The sequence below is a fragment of the Oreochromis niloticus genome, linkage group LG1 (assembly GCF_001858045.2).
Source record: "Oreochromis niloticus isolate F11D_XX linkage group LG1, O_niloticus_UMD_NMBU, whole genome shotgun sequence".
Taxonomy (NCBI): Eukaryota; Metazoa; Chordata; class Actinopteri; order Cichliformes; family Cichlidae; genus Oreochromis; species Oreochromis niloticus.
Window position 1 is genome coordinate 39,999,514 of NC_031965.2, and position 16,584 is coordinate 40,016,097.

Consider the following 16,584-nt stretch of genomic DNA (forward strand, 5'->3'; position numbering starts at 1 on the left):
GCTCATTATTTAAAGGTAACAAATAGAACTAATCCAGAGGTTACTGTATATATTTAACCTTTGTTTAAAGTGAAAACACTGACACCTGAGACGACCTGTTCTTTATTTCTTCTCTTAGTTTTGACATAAACAAAGGACGTGAGCACTGTTTGTTCATGTTTACAGACAGGGCTGTTTAATGGTAGTACTACAGGATCCTCTCTCTCTGCCAAATTTACATCCCCACCACATCAAACCTGCATCCTTTCATCTGAAACACAGCTCGATGTTTAAGTCGTCTCTTGAATTATCACCTGTGTTCTTTAACAGCCTACAACAACTGTATAAATCACAACAAAAGCATCCAAAGAAATAATGCGCATATTAAGATAATGTTATATAAGAACAGAGAGCCAGCTGCACAACCCCATCACTGTGGAGCTCATCACCATCAACAGCACTGCCCGACCACCGCCGCCTCCATCTACCACAGGTACGCCAGTCAAACCTGTAAATCTTTGCTGTGGATTGTGACAGGACGTCTGTAGCCCTGCCTCAGCGAATCATGCTGCCGTCTCATAGCGTGAAGATGCTGTAGAACAAAAGGGTTCTGGATTCCTCTGAGGCCGATCTCCAAATTATCAGAAAGAAATAATCCAACTGAAAAATCATCTAATGCTCGTTTTGGCAGCACCTTCAGTTTTACTTACACAGCGACGAATCACATCAGCAGTCACCTCGAGGCCCTGTAAGCTAACAACCTACAATAATACAGAGAAAACTAAACTGTGAGCAAGTGCTTGGCGACAGTGGAAAGGAAAAAATTCCTTTTAACAGGAAGAAACCTCCTGCAGAAAGATGGTCTGGGAGGGGCAGCCATCTGTAATTTTAATCAATGTATCTTTTATCATATACAAGTGATTTTAAGATAAGTACTGCATAGCATCAAGTATTTGACAGAAAAGTACTTAAGCGGTACCGGAGTTTAATTACAGTATAATTATTTGTGTAATTATTAGTTATTACTGACTTGTTTCAGTGCACCTGCCTTTACGTCTTTGTAGTTCAAATAAAGTCAGTGTAATTACAGGTGAATTAGTCATGCGCTACATTTTACATCACTTTGTGCCAAACTCGCTGGGTTTGCTCGAAAACATTCAGAGGATTCGCTGGTCCTGCCGGGCGTTACAGCAAACTCTTAACCTTCATTATGTCACAGTTTCCACCACGTTAGCTCCTGATGTTAGTTACTGACCCTCTCTGTGATCACTCACAACATCTGGAGCTTCTCAGCACAGCCAGCTTTTAATGACATGCTAATCTATCAAACAAGGCCTCGATTCAGACAAAGGAATTAGAGCCGAGCTTTGTGCAAAGGGTTCCCAGATTAGTTTGCACTCTTGAAGAAATGATTAAAAAGTCTCACCTTGGCCTTACTGTCTAATGTAAATGGCACATGTGTGAAAGGCTGTGTGTCCATACATGTGCATGCATATATTCCTCTTATCTGTGTGTGTGTGGGTGTGATGGAAACACTGACTCCTCTAATCTTTAAATTAGCTCTGAAAAAGAGAGCGCTGACCTTTACACAGAAGTTATATAAAGTTCAATTTAACAAGCTTCTCCTCTCTGTGATTTATGAACCTGGAGGCTGAAGTGGAGCCCACTCCTTCACTGCAGGAAGAGCAGAGAGAAAAGTCTGACCTGTGGAGGAGTTGGCCTCTCTTTCCAACTTTTTATTGGTGTGTGTTACGCACTCTCTTTGTGTTCATCTCTGCTTTTCCCCGGACGCACATTAGCGCTTAGCTCAGATAGCAGGACAAAAATGACTCAGGCACTGAAAAGCAATCACGAATGTTGATTCATGTGTCAGTTCATTTTCCCTCTGTGGCTGCTGCTTTCCTTTCATCCCTTCACCTCCTTACCCGTGGTTCCAGGTCCTCCTCCTCCTCCTCCTCGCCCTGAGCTCACGTTAGCTCTCAACCTGTGTTTCCGGGGGTTAAATCACGTCAGAGCAAACCTGCTGTGGACCGGGCAGTGATCACATGAGCCTGCTGACCAATTAGGTGTCTGGAAAACATGCTCATCAAGATCCTGTGGACCACCATCTGAAGCTTTAGTTTTAACCTCACTAGCACTGAGACATTCTTGGAAAAATATTTGATGCTGTCTTAGCTTTATACATGCAGATATTGTAGCTCCAGCCTGGTTACAGGTTTAACTATTTACCCCCGAAAGCCGACTGGCAGTAACCTCTGAAGCTCTTTTCTAAACTGAGGCGCTGGTTATAGAACAACATGACTGGGGTTACATCACAAGTTTCTTCATGGGAGAATGAGTAAAAGCGGCACGCTATGGCTTCCTCTATGGAAACGGCTAAAATCATCGAATAGCTTCATCGAAGCTTCGTGATCATTTCACAAAGTAGTTGGAAGTCTGCTAGCTTGCGTAGTCGCCATTTTATCCACATGTGTACAAGTTTTTAATATACAAGGATGTCAGCCTGTCACAGACTCACACGCCTGTTTAATTTTAATCAAACTGTGATTTCTCTTCCTTCGTACACCTGTCCACGTTGACTGTGTAGCCTGATGTTCAGCTCAGGGAAGCCTGATCAGGAAAACATGTCCTGGATCTGTTGAGCTGACTGAGAGTGCAGGCCTGTGGAGCTCACAGCAGAAAGGTGGGGCGTTAGTAGCACTCAGCGGGGGTGAGACAGATCGAAGTGACAGAGGTAAACAATGAAGATGAGGGTGAATGACAGCGACGAAGAAAAGGCCGGATGGGAGGAGGGAGAGTCAGGAGCAGCCAGGCGGCGTTTGAAGCAGGAAGCTGGCGAGACAACAGAGGCGGCTTTACTCCAGAGACACAGCGATCGGACACCACAATGGGAGTCACGCTGAGAGCGGGCTGCTCTACAGCGAGGACTAAAGCAGGCCAAGCTGCGTCTGTGTGATGGAGACGTTCGGCCTTTCATTGTGTCTGCAGAGCACCTTTGTGCCATCCCGAGAGACGATCCAACAGCACAGTGTAAGGAAGGAGCGGGGGACAAGTGGGCAAGCAAACACGGCCGCTGCTTAAACAAACCTCCTGTGTAAATGCTCCGTTTGTGATTCGGTGGCCATTTTTATTTATTTCCTGCTCCTCCTCTCCTCCCTCGGCACACCTGGGCCTCAGAGCCTCGCCGGCTCTGTGTGTCGAACGCCGTCAGGATGTATTTGCATAGAAAAGCCGTTTGCATATCAAACAGCTGGGACAGCGAGCGCACATCATCTCTCACTGATTTACAGCGAGATGCATGTTGTGCTGACACGCTGGAGTGCGTGTCCCCTTTACCTCCATTTGCCCTTTGTGGGCATATCTTAAACGATCACAGCGGCGGTTAGTGTGTGAATTTCTGACATGCTCAGTTTCCTGTGTATGTTCTCTCTCACACACACGCACACACACAAAGGATCCACTGTGGCTGCTAATAAGGGTGTTCGTCATGCCGACAGCTCTCCATGACAGCGCTCCTCCACTGGCCACCACATGATTCTCTCTCAACTATGAACTTATCTTTTGATTCTGCCTGTGTGTGTTTGTGTCTGTGTGTGTGTTTGTGCTAACTAATGTCATGATGGACGTTAGTTAAGTCCTGGGGTCGACCTTCATCATCATCTGAGCTTCCAGTGCAAACCGCACTCATATCTGACTCCTCCCCTTCTTTTCCATCAGCACCTGATGTCATTGCTGATGTGTTAATAGACCTCTCTGCATTGGATCATACCTGTTATTAATCTCTGTCTCTCTGCCACAGCATGTCTTTATCCTGTTTTCCTTCTCTCACCCCCACAGCAGATGGCCCCGCCCCTCCCTGAGCCTGGTTCTGCTGGAGGTTTCTACTTGTTAAAAGGGAGTTTTTCCTTCCCACTGTCGCCAAAGTGCTTGCTCATAGGGGGTCATATGATTGTTGGGTTTTTCTCTGTATGTATTATTGTAGGGTCTACCTTACAATATAAAGCGCCTTGAGGAGACTGTTGTTGTGATTTGGCGCTGTATAAATAAAATTGAATGAACCATTTCTTCATAAACTCTTTCAGTTCCTAAAGTCTGAGGCACACCTGAGAGTTAAAACTGCCCAAACTGAGCTTGCATGAAACCTTTGTGAGGCATTCAGAAATTTGCCATCCGTGAGCTTTAAAACACTCGACCAGAGCTGATGAAGAGCTCGCAACCACCAAAGGCTTTTATTAAAACATAAAGCATGAGCGGCTCGTCCAACATAGAGACACGGTCAATATATAAGCAGGTGACAAGTGTTTAACCCTTCCCTTGTGCAGCCGTGTGCCGCCATCCGTTGTTTCGTCTGTGAATGCAGGGCTATGCGGTCTGGCCATGGCCAGGTTTCTGCTGTTTTGCATGCTGAAATCTCATTCCTCCTCCTGCCCTAAATTAGTCCAGAGTCTGAGGTAATGAAATCACTCACGGCATTAGGAAGTAACTTGGCATTCCTTTTTGTTCCTGTGCGCTGCTTAACGGTCCTCCTGAGGGAACCGGGCTCTTGCCAGTGAAAGTTCCACCCTGGCACAAACCGAGCCTTCGCAAATGAAGACATATGTCGCTAAGAGAGAAGAAAAAGGCCAGCACATACCTCTGAGTGAACAAAAAGGCCTCATAAATCCAACCTTTCCAGTAAGACACAAATGAAATTTGGAGCTGAAGTTTTAGAGTTTCTCTCTTAGATGATTGGAATGAATATGGGCTGGTTAAAGTTTAATATCCTATTATGCGCGTCTGTTTAACTTGCCTGGACTGTCAGGGACCCGAGCTTTTTTCTTCTGTCACTCGCTCGCTGAGATTTTTCAATATTTTCCAGAGCTTATGGGCATCCGTAACAGCTCAGATCTGCTTTTTCATTTGACATGTTGAGCCTCCGGGGTACGATCTGTGTCACTTAGGAAGGCTGAGTCTGGAGCCTCTGCTGTGTATTACAAGATATGTAAAACAGCTCCAGTGTGCAGCTACAGATAAGCTCTTAGCTGAGCGATGGAAAATATTACACAATAACTGACTGAATGTGTGAAAGTGACTTGAAATAATGAAGAGTGTTTGACGAGAAAGAGAACATTTCGGGATAATGGCGGCGTGAACGGTAACTTCTCTTTCTTTAAACCGTAAAACGAGGCGCTTCGCTAAAAAAGAAAGCACACCAACTGTGACATTCGCGCTGGAACCATCCGAGTTCTGAAAGTTTACCTGCTGCCACTCTGGATTTCAGTGACCACAGCTGGCCACATTTGGCTGATAACTTGGTTATCAGTCAGGAGACTGTACAGGAGCATCAATCAGACACAGATCAGGATCAGTAACATTCAAATAAAATCCTAAATAAATAAAAAGCCATCTTGTTGGTCACATGATGTCAAGGACTCCAGTTAGCTCAGGTGAAGCCGAGGAGTCAGCTAGCAGCTACACCCACCCGTGTCACCATCCACCTGTCAGTCACAGAGGCCACGCCCCTAACAATGCAAAAGTCATAATACAATTTAAACAGGTGAGTTTCAGAAACATCCTCCCCTGTACAGGTGTTATGGAGGACCAAATGTTTGTGTATCAGGCTGCGTTTGTTTCTGCTGTGAAGCTTTAATATTGGAGTCTATGGGGACGGACTCACTGCTGCCTCTGCTGGACGTTAGAGGAACTGCAGGTTCAGCCCCACAGGTTACTGCTTAACACATAACAAATTTATTTGGATAGTTTTTAACAAATCAATCAAGAATGACTGATTTATTATGTGGAACTCTTTAACAGAGATCTTTTTAGTAGTGATATAAATGAATTCACTCATGTAATCAGGAATCACTGAAGTCTACAGGTATAAAAAGGCACATTTAAGATCTTGTGAAACCATTTATAAAATACACCAAGAAGTTTCCAGTTAACACTGTTTTACCTTCAGCTGGTATCCTGCACCTGTGTTCACCTACTAAAGAAGAGTGATGTGCTTCACTGCTCTCTCAGGTTTGTAACACAGACTGATTCAATTTGCAGTTCCAAAAATCTTGTGGTACAAGTTGGTATTACACAAAAGTACATTAAGGACAATGTAGGGTGAAGTCAGGTCATTTGGTTGATTATTTATTATGATTTATTCACTTCCATTATTTATTCATTTGAAGAGTCAGGTTTTCACTGCTATGCTGATGACACCCAGCTGTGCATGAAGCCAGGTAACACACACCAATTAGTTAAACTGCAGGAATGTCTTAAAGACATAAAGACCTGGATGGCCGCTAACTTTCTGCTTCTTAATTCAGATCAAACTGAGGTTATTGTACTCGGCCCTGAAAATCTTAGAAATATGGTATCTAACCAGATTCTTACTCTGGATGGCATTACCTTGGCCTCCAGTAACACTGTGAGGAACCTTGGAGTCATTTTTGACTTACATGCGCCTTCTTGAAGGTTTCAGTCCAGTGTAGTGTGTTACTAATGGTAGTCACTGTGGTCCTTCAGATCAATAACAAGCTACTCCTGTGTCGTTCTGGGCTGACCCGCTCTCATGATCCTACTGACCCTTTTGCATGGAAGGTCTGTCTAAGGATGGTAGATGGTCATTTCCAAACAATCGCACAAACAACTGTCACCTTCTCATCAAGCTTCATCGTCTTATAGCACATCCGAGCCTCGTGCAGTCCTGCAGTCTTGTCCCTGACATCCTCTGACAGCTCTTTGGTTCTGATCATGGTGTGAAAAACTGATTCTGTCGACAAATCAAATGTTGAATCTCAGGTACTGTTGTGGCAATAGTTTGAAATCAGTTATTTTCTCTTTCCACTTAAAGACCTTAAAGTTTAGCTGAATCCACCCCAGATGTTTTGGGTGTGACCTCATCGCGGTTCTTTCTTTGCTTTATAAACTCTTTTAATTCTGTTCAATTGTATTTATTCAGCACCAAATCACAACAGCCTCACGGTGCTTTATGCTGTAATGCAGAGACTACAGTAATAAGAATTTTAATCTGACAGTGAGGCGCTTCAAGGCCTTATATTATTTTATGTATATTTAAGATATTTTAAGACTTTCTGGGCAAGCCAAGGAGTAAATTAATTAATTAACATAACAAGAAAGAACGCGGTGTGACCTGATTTCTTCCTCAGTAGATTTTATAACGGCACTGGGAATAATCTGATCACTGGCCTGATGCGCGCACGTATGACACACACAGCCTGATTTCAATTTTTCCTTCACATAAATGTGCACCTTCACCTAAAGCACTCTTTCAGACCTTCAGCATGACAAAGCAGGCTCTGTCATCACTTACCCCACTGTGAGAAGGACAGGAAACAGCTGGGATGTGTTGGCGTGACATCAGACCGACCAGAGGAGCCGTTTTCATAGTTCTTTAATTAATTACACCTCTTTTTTATTCCCCTCCCCCACCATTGCTGCAATAAACCCGGTAATTTGCTGAATGCGGCGTACACATTCCACATCGGCGTCACATCCTGATGTGACAAGCGTGGAGGAGTAATTGATTACATTAATAGCTAATTGCTGGCTCATAATTGGATCTGACTCAATTAAAAAACCTCTGGGTGATAGTAATGAAACAGGGCGCTGCGGCTGGGCGAGTGGTGGTGAGACCGCGCTCCCCACTTTCCACAGGCTGCGAGAAAGGGGGAGGGGGTTCTCGATACACCTGCAATGCTAAATCATGACTGCCTCAGTAGATAGAGGCCAGCCTGGGAATGCTTTGTGCTGTTTTTGCAATTCCTCAATGTGGATTTATATCTTTTGCTTTGGAAGAGGTTGTAATATTTCACCTGGTGTGCGGTGGTGGGAGTGCACACGTGGGGGTTGTGTGAGGGTTGGGGTTGCGGAAATACGGTATCAGCATATATTGTAATTTCATTTTGATAAGGCCGTGCTTATGGCCCGCTACAGCTCATTGTAGCGAAGGGAAGCGGCGTTATTTTACATATTCTCTCAGCGCAGGGACACTGAAGCGCCATTATTAGCACGGCAGCGCTAAAAGGGGATAGCATCTGCAAATGAGGACAGGTGCTCAGCTAGCGTCGCTAACATAACGCACTGGAGTGGCGTGATAACACAAACGTGCCGTGAAGTCGGTTTATTTCCTGAAATGCGTGCTGATGTTTGTCTCTGTGTTTAGCTGAGTCTGTATGCAAATAGGCACACATTAATATTCCTGCACGAGTGTGTATCGCGTGTCTTAATCTGTGTGTGTGCGCCAGTGAGTGTGTGTGCATCCCCTACCTCCGCTGCTGTCAAAATTTCCTTTCAAAGCTGCCTGATCGGGTCGGGCCTCATCAGCCTGTCACCAAGGCCGGCGTTTCATTAGGGCTGCCGCTCTCTGTCCATCCGCCCCGCCGAGCACAAGAGCTCAAACACATGTGCAAATTAAATCGACATCCAAACTCACTCCCATACACAAAGCAATTTAAATGATATTCATTAGAGCGATGACAAGTCCTGATGAGCCTTTCAGTACTGCAGAGAGGCTGAGAGACAGGGAGAGGGGATGGAGGGATCTTTTTCTCCCCATCAGCTTTTTGCCAACTCTGTTTCAGGGGCGCTCAGCCGAGGCGCCCGTCAGCGCACATCCCCTCAGAAGAAAAATACACATCGTGTAAAGAGCTTCCACCTGTCCACGTGCGGCGTCGTCTTCCAGTGAGATAAGTATGTCTGAGCGTGGGCCGTGGGCCCATGCTGAAGATGTGAATGATCTGAAAGCCACCGGTGGTGAGGGTAAAGTTTCCATCAGTCTGGAGCTCCATGCAAGGCCCTGCGTCTTGGGGTGAGGATGCTCATCAGAAAGAGGGTGGATCAGCCCAAAACTACACGGGAGAAGCCAGCCTAGCCCTAAACTGAAGGCTTCGCTGCACAAGACTGAGGTCTCGATGGTCTCTGATGCTGTCGATATATCCATAACGCTGAGTCAGTGTGTAGTTCTTAACATGCAGCGATTTGTTTGATTCTGTCGGGACGTCACTGCTCTCTCTTTCTTCTGCTCCTAACCGAATAATTCAGGTCTCTCCTCAAAGCCTCTGAGGAACCTTCAGGGTTGACAAAGATGACTGAAGCTCTCTTATGTTAAATGTAAATATGATGTCAGAGTATTTGCAGTCATCACTGCACTGAATGCATGCGGCGCTGTACATGTAGCGTGTTTCTGCAGCTCCGCTCAGCCTTTTGTTCCTGCAGCCGCATGCACATCAGCTCAGATGTTGTAATCAATTTGTGCGGCCAGACGTGGTCTGGACATGTGTGTTAATTAACGCTCTTGTGGGAGGAAATAATTTAACCGTGATAATGAGCTTGAAGAGAAGCAGTGAGAGGGGTGTGATCTCTGGCATATCAGCCGTCCAAACTCTGATAAACACCACAACATCAGCATTTATAAGGCACAAAATCATCAATGTTACAGCCTCCACTGTTCAATTAAGAAAATGACAGAGTCGTCCAAACCTCCCAGCGTCCTCCTTCAACTTCACCTGGAGCTCCGTGGTTTTATCCTCCCTGTCAGCCTGTGAAGTTCACATGTTGAGACTTCATGATTATGGCTCACTATCCTGCTCATTATCCATTTTCTGTTTATCCAAAGCTTGATCTGAGTTTGACTCTCCTAGTTTCTTTGGACTCTCCTAGGACTGCTGTTTGTCAGTGACTATGTTCAGAACTTTCTGGACTGGCTTTTCAGCTGCGGCTCAGAGGTTCTCAGGCGGTCTCAGACTCATCTCTCTGCTTTTTGCAGGTTGCCACCTGAGTCTCAGCGTCCCAAAGTGAAGTCTAAACAACTCCCTGCCTTCACCGCCAGTTGGTTGCGGCAGATGGCCGCCCCTCCCTCAGCCTGGAGGTTTCTTCCTGTTAAAAGGGAGTTTTTCCTTCCCACTGTCGTGCTGTTGGGGTTCCACTGTACTATTGTAGGGTCTTTCCCTTACAATATAAAGCACCTTGTGATTTGGAGCTCCATAAATAAAACTGATCTGAATTGAAAAATGAAAACACACATGACACGAGGAGCTCAATAGCAGGCAGTGATTTCAGTGAAGTCATACCAATTAATTCATAATTATCATTCATTCATTAATTATCCACTCAAAGGGTGAATATCTGGTATGTGTTTTAGTAAAGTAAATAAAACCATGCTTTAACGGGTTAAACACATTTTTATTACAGTCCTGGTGAGTTTCCCTCCAAGTCTTTGGAGAGGCGTCGAGAATCTGACGATCTGATTAAAGACATTAATACTCCAAACAGACACAGGATTGTAAAATATGATCTGAGAGATTATTTAAGCAAAGATCAGAGATGGAGGTCTCCTGAGTGAGAATCCATTAACAAATATAATCTGTTCTCCTCTGAGGGGACGCTATCACGACCTGCAGAACAATACAGACGCTGTTTGATCTGCTGCTCTGCAGATAAGAGACACCTGCATCCAGCCCGAGTCCTTCCAACTGCACCAAAATAATGCAGGAGCCATCTGAAGTCATTCACCAAATGTTCAACAACTGATGTATGATTACATACAGTATTTATATTTATTAGGTGGGAAGTAACAAAGTATAAACGTTGTTACTTTATTTAAGTTGAATTTTTAGGTATCTGTACTTCAGCAGCGATTTTTCTGTCCAATTTTTAATGATAATAATAATAATAATAATGATAATACATTTTATTTGAAAGTGCCTTTCAAAACACTCAAGGTCACTGTACACAGTAAAGTAAAAAGCAACATAAAAGCGAGGACATTTTTAAACAAATATCTGTACTTTCTATTGCTTACATTTTCAGAACAAGCTTGTTACTTCTGGTTGAACACATTTGAGAGGAGTTTTGATTTCACACCACTGCGGGCCTTTAAATACAAAACCGATTTGAGCCTAAAGCGTAACACATGAAAGGCAATCCCATTTGTGTATTCATAAACAGGGATGTAACATAAAAGGAGATGAAAGAGGTTAAACCGTGCGCCATAATCAGGGGTAAACATGGGTCGTTTATGGGGTTTTTTTTGCACAACACTGGAAGGACTGCAGGTGTCCATAAGTTGGGGTCGCCGTGCTTCAGCATCTAGCTGGCATTACAGAAGGGGAGCGAACATAAAGGGAGTAACTCCATTTTTAAGCGCGAGGTAATTTGAAATGCAGCTGAACAAACACACAAAGTGTCAGGGCAGATCTGTGACCCAGCATTTTGAGTATATTTTGTATGTCTGATTTAGCCACGAGCTGTGGGTAGTGACCGAAAGAACGAGATCGCGGATACAAGCAGCGGAAATGAGCTTCCTCCGAAGGGTGGCTGGCCTCTCCCTTAGAGATAGGGTGAGAAGTTCAGCCATCCGGGAGGGGCTCAGAGTAGAGCCGCTGCTCCTCCACATCGAATGGAGCCAGCTGAGGTGGTTCGGGCATCTGACAAGGATGCCTCCTGGGTGAGTTGTTCCGGCATGTCCCACCGGGAGGAGGCCCCAGGGCAGACCCAGGACACGCTGGAGAGATTATATCTCTCGGCTGGCCTGGGAATGCCTTGGTGTTCCCCCAGATAAGCTAGAGGAGGTGGCTGGGGGGAGGGAGGTCTGGGCTTCTCTGCTTGGGCTGCTGCCCCCGCAACCCGGTCCTGGATAAAGCAGAAGAAGGATGGATGGATGGATGGATGGATGTCTGATTTCTTATGAGATATTAGAGTAATAGTAAGTTCTAGTGTTTTTATTAGTCTTAGTTAGGTTTTGTTTAGTTAAAGCTTCATCCATGCTCCCTCTTTTATGTGTTGTTTTCTGTTTCCTGTGTAAGTCTGATTTTTAGTTACATCTGTGCCTTGTTCCTCTCCCCTGTTTCCATGTTCCTCTCCTGGTGTATCATTCCGTCTCCCCAGTCTGTTATGTGTTTCATGTCTGTGTTTTCCATGTCATTTTGTCAAGCTCATGTTGTCGCAGTCTCCATCTCATTATGTTTCGTGTTTTATTTTGACAGTCTAATGTTTCCATGTTCAGTGTGTTTAGTTTTGCTTTCCTCTGTGGCATCATGTTCATTTGTGTCAGCTGTGTTTTCACTTTCCTCATTTCCCTCCTGTGTATTTAAGTCCTCTGTCTTCCTTTGTTCAGTGTCAGGTCGTCTGTTGAGTTCTCATCATGGTTCCAGGTTTTTTCACGTTCAAGGTTTTGTTCTTTGTGTTTAGCATTTAGTTTTTCCCAGTTCGAGGCAAAACTAGCTAGAACAAATAATTGTCTTGCCTTTTGTTAAATTATAGTTTAGCTAAAGGTCCAGCTGCTGTATTTGACAGGGAGAGCAAAGAAAGAGAGCTAACTTCACTCAGAGATGGAAAAACATAAGACAGACAGGACAGGAGAGGAAGAAGATGTCATGGTGGGCTGCGTGGCAAGCAGGCAGGCAGGAAAAAGGACCCAAAATGTAGGACTCTTAAAACGGGACTGGAACTCAAAATCGCAGCTTTATTGCTGGCAAAACTTTCTCATAAAATAAAACTCACAAAAGCAAAGCAAAAACAAAACAAGACTCAGAACAGAGGTGCTGGAAGACCAGACATAACAAACACACAGCATGTTGAGGGTACGATGCGACAGAGAGCACAGGAAAACACAGGGCTTATATACACAGGGGAGTAATCAGGGAATGGGCAACAGGAGGGAGACACAGCTGGGAGAAATTAGGCTAACGAGACAGGGGAGAAGTAAAACTGAACACACTGACATGAGACATGAACTTTCAAAGTAAAACAGGAAATCAGAAACAAATCGCAAAAACACAAACTTGACACAGAGAGATAGACAGGAAGAATATAACACATAAAACAGAGAAAACAGTGACTAAAACTAGAGGAGAGAACACCAAATAACTTAAAGAGAACAAAACCATAAATAACCCTTAATACAAAATCAAACCAGCACAAATCAAAAACCCAAACAAATCATAATTTAGAAAAACACCCAAAACAGTAACAGAAAAAGCTGGGTCAAAAATGACCCAGAACCGTGACAGAAGAGGTTAGATTTAAAGGGAATGATGCTCATTTAAAGCTCACATTTAAGTCCTCATGTTTTTAAATCACATATTGGGTCTGTGCATGTGACATTATGTTTTTTATATCATGAAACCTGTTGAAAAATAACTGTGTTACTTAAAGGCTGCATGAAAATCCTCTGCAGGTTAGTGCAGGATAAACCGGTTAGCTTGCTGCACAGTGGTGGATTTGCTGTGTGTGACTGGTCCACAGCGGCTGTGGTGCTCATGGTCAGAGTTGGGTCACATCCAGTGTAGCAGAGATGAATTTGAAGTTAAGCTGATGATGCTGAGATCCATTCACTGAACTCCACCTTCATAGTGTTTAGTATAAAGACAGCATAAACAGTGTACGGTCAGTGTGAAGGATGGAAATCAGCCATGAAACATCTCTGATGTCAGGTTGACTTCAGAATTCAGGTCAGTCCAAAACAGCAGAAACCCTCAGAGCAGCAGGTCAGGCGATCACAGCCTGTACTGGAGCTCTTGTGACTCTTTCCCCCTCGGCCACTGCAGCCGATTTTAAGGTTCGCCACCTCTTGAATCCCACTTTAACCCCTGACTCACTAGTGGTGCCTTGATTAACGAGCTTAATTCATTCCGTGATGAAGCTTGTAACTCGAATTTCACGTATGTCAAATCCATTGAAGTGAATCCAAATGCCATTAATCCGTTCTGGACTCCAAAGAAGCACAATTTTTTTTGTTACATGTTTTGAAATAAGAAAACTGTATTTAAAAATAATGAATATCGTATAAAAAGACAATACAATAGAATGGACTGCAATAAACTGGTTTCATTCAGTATAATGTACAGTGTTTACTTGGAGGAGGAGAAAGGCTGAACTGAACAACTGAATCTTATTTGCTGATTTTTCAGAGCCTGTACTTTTTCACTTTTACTCGTGTAAAGAAGTTCAGTCAGTACTTCATGTTTTACTAGAATATTGTCAGCACGAGTATCTGTACTTCTACGTAAGTCTATACTTTTGCCACCTCTGATTATTATATAATCTGAGACTGAACACTAAATAAATCACAGTTAGCCTTCATAATGTTAAACTTATATAAATGATAAAAGCAGCAGAGAAGAGGAGAGATGTATTCATTTGTTAAAACACGTGAAAGCTGAAATCAGTTAGGGTTAGGGGTTAGGGTTAGCGCCTGATAAAGAAAATAAGAGAAACTCAGAGAAAATCAGCCTTTCTGATAAAACATGGAGACTCTTATTTTGGATGCTGAGGAGTTCAATTTTGTCTTTTACATTTTCCTTTTTCACTAATTTTACAATTTTGCCTTTTTTTGGTGAACTCTTAGTTTCACTTCACTGTCAATTACACACAAAGAACTGACAGAAATTTCTTAGTAAGAAATACGAGCCATAAAACTCTGTATGTTTAAAAGTACAGCACACACATATAACATGTGAAGCACACGCTGTGACATTAACAGAGGGCACACACGCATAACCAGCAGAATAATGTGTGACGTTTTATCCCTTTAACACAAAGAAAATGCTGCACACACACCTGCGAAGTCACCCACCCACACTCAGCACGGTCCTGTGTGTGAAGTGGCTGAGCTGTGTTTGCAGCATTTAGAGGAAATTACCCTGCGAGCGATGCCTCGGCCGCAGCAGATAGCAGGTCGACTCTCCAGGCTGCACGCCATATTGATTTCTTGTTGTGAGCAGTGCTGTTCAAGCCCCATTTAAGATTTCCATCCAGCCCGCCGCCCTGGGTGCACCAGTCAGCTGTAAATTAGGGAAATTGCACATTCATCACAGCGTTATTTTAAGATACTTTGGAAATATGTGTGGAGGGGAGGGGGAGGAGATGTACCACATTCAGGTAACAAACACAGCTGGACTAGCGCTCCTGCTAACGATGTCTCTGACAGACTGACTCTAGTCGGCGGTTACGGCTTCATACAAATATTTGAGCTTTCAGCCGTAACACTCCTGTCCTGCTGAAGCTCTGACATCAGTCAGATGGGTTAGAGGAGTAACCTGCGGGGCCGTGAGACCCTTTCACTAAACGCACAGGAGCACTTCAAGAATCTCTGACCATCAAGGACTATTTCAGGGACCAAATCCAACTGAGGGATATCCCCATTCTCATCCACTGATTTCTCATTTTATCATTTGTGGGGTAAAAAACAATCTAAACAGGAAATCCAAAACTCAGACATCCTGACTACGAATGGGGAAAAAAAAAAAAAAGAACACAGCCCAAGATCCTGGGACCTACTGACCATCCAGGTGCGCCCTACCGACAATGTACCAGACCTGACGACTTCTTTCTGCTGATTTCACTGTTATGGCATCAAAAAACAGTCACAGAGGAGAACGCTGTTTGTGGTTATGGACACGGACATTTTCATTTCAGTCAGCATGAAACTGAAACTGACAGATTTCAACGTGAAAAATCTGCAGGTCAAGTTTGCAAGTCCTCTGTGGGAATGCGTCTTCCATCAGCAAAGGAGTTAAAAACTGGACAAGTGCTGCATTTTTTCTAAAGTAGTGTTCTGTGCCTGAACCTCGAAGAGTAGACTTTATTGACGTATAAAGCAAAGGAATCCTTTACAGACCAATTTATCCTGCTTATTCGGATGTTTTCACTTTTTAAATGTGAAAAACTTTAGGTTATGTACGTGGAGATGAAAAAGTGATGCTGCTGTGATGCAAACAGGAACAGAAATCAGTGGATTCAGTTTTTCATGATGTGACTTTTGTTCTCCGGAACAGTAAATGTGCAAACCTCTTTTTTTCAAATCCCTGATCCCTGTAAGAGGTCACATCCAAACAGTATGTTGGTAGTAATAAGTGAATGCAGACTGTTTAGTGTCCATCCTCCTTCTGTATGCAGAGAAAAGAGGGCGAGAATATGAATGCTAACCCTTGTAAGGACTTGTTAAATTTTCACTAAAAGGTAAATAAATGTCAGGGCTGCCTCTGATGTCTGATTTTGATGTGCAACTCGGTCTTTCGGCACACTCGCTGTAGTCTTCTTAAGAAACTGAACCTGCTCAGGCTGAATTTCCATATGTCATAGCTCTGATCTGAGACATCAGCGGCTCTACGAATGAAGAACTTGCTCCAAATCAAGACATTAGCAAATCAAGGCCCTGTTAATGTTAGCACACTAAGAGGCTGCAGACAGAGATTCACAGAGCGATGCTTTGGTCTCTCACACGCTTCTTTGATCTTTTACAGCCAAATGAGTTCAGTTTGGTTTGTTACTGTCGTACCAATGCTCTGCTATTCTCACTGGAAGGTGGATGCTGTTACTGCAAGTGAAGCATGTTGGCCCACATGGATGTTTTCCAATTTTACACCAACTTCAAACAGATTAGCTTCATTTTTCTAAACCTGAACTACCAGCAGGACCTGAAGGGTTATATTACTGGCGTGCATCCGTCCATCCATCATCCGTCCCTCTGTCCATCCATCCATCCATCGTCCATCCATCCATCTTTCCTTCCATCATCCAGTAATCCGTCATCCATCCATCCATCCATCATCCATCTTTCCTTCCATCATCCATCCACCTATCCGTCCATCCATCAGTTTAGAGAGTTCC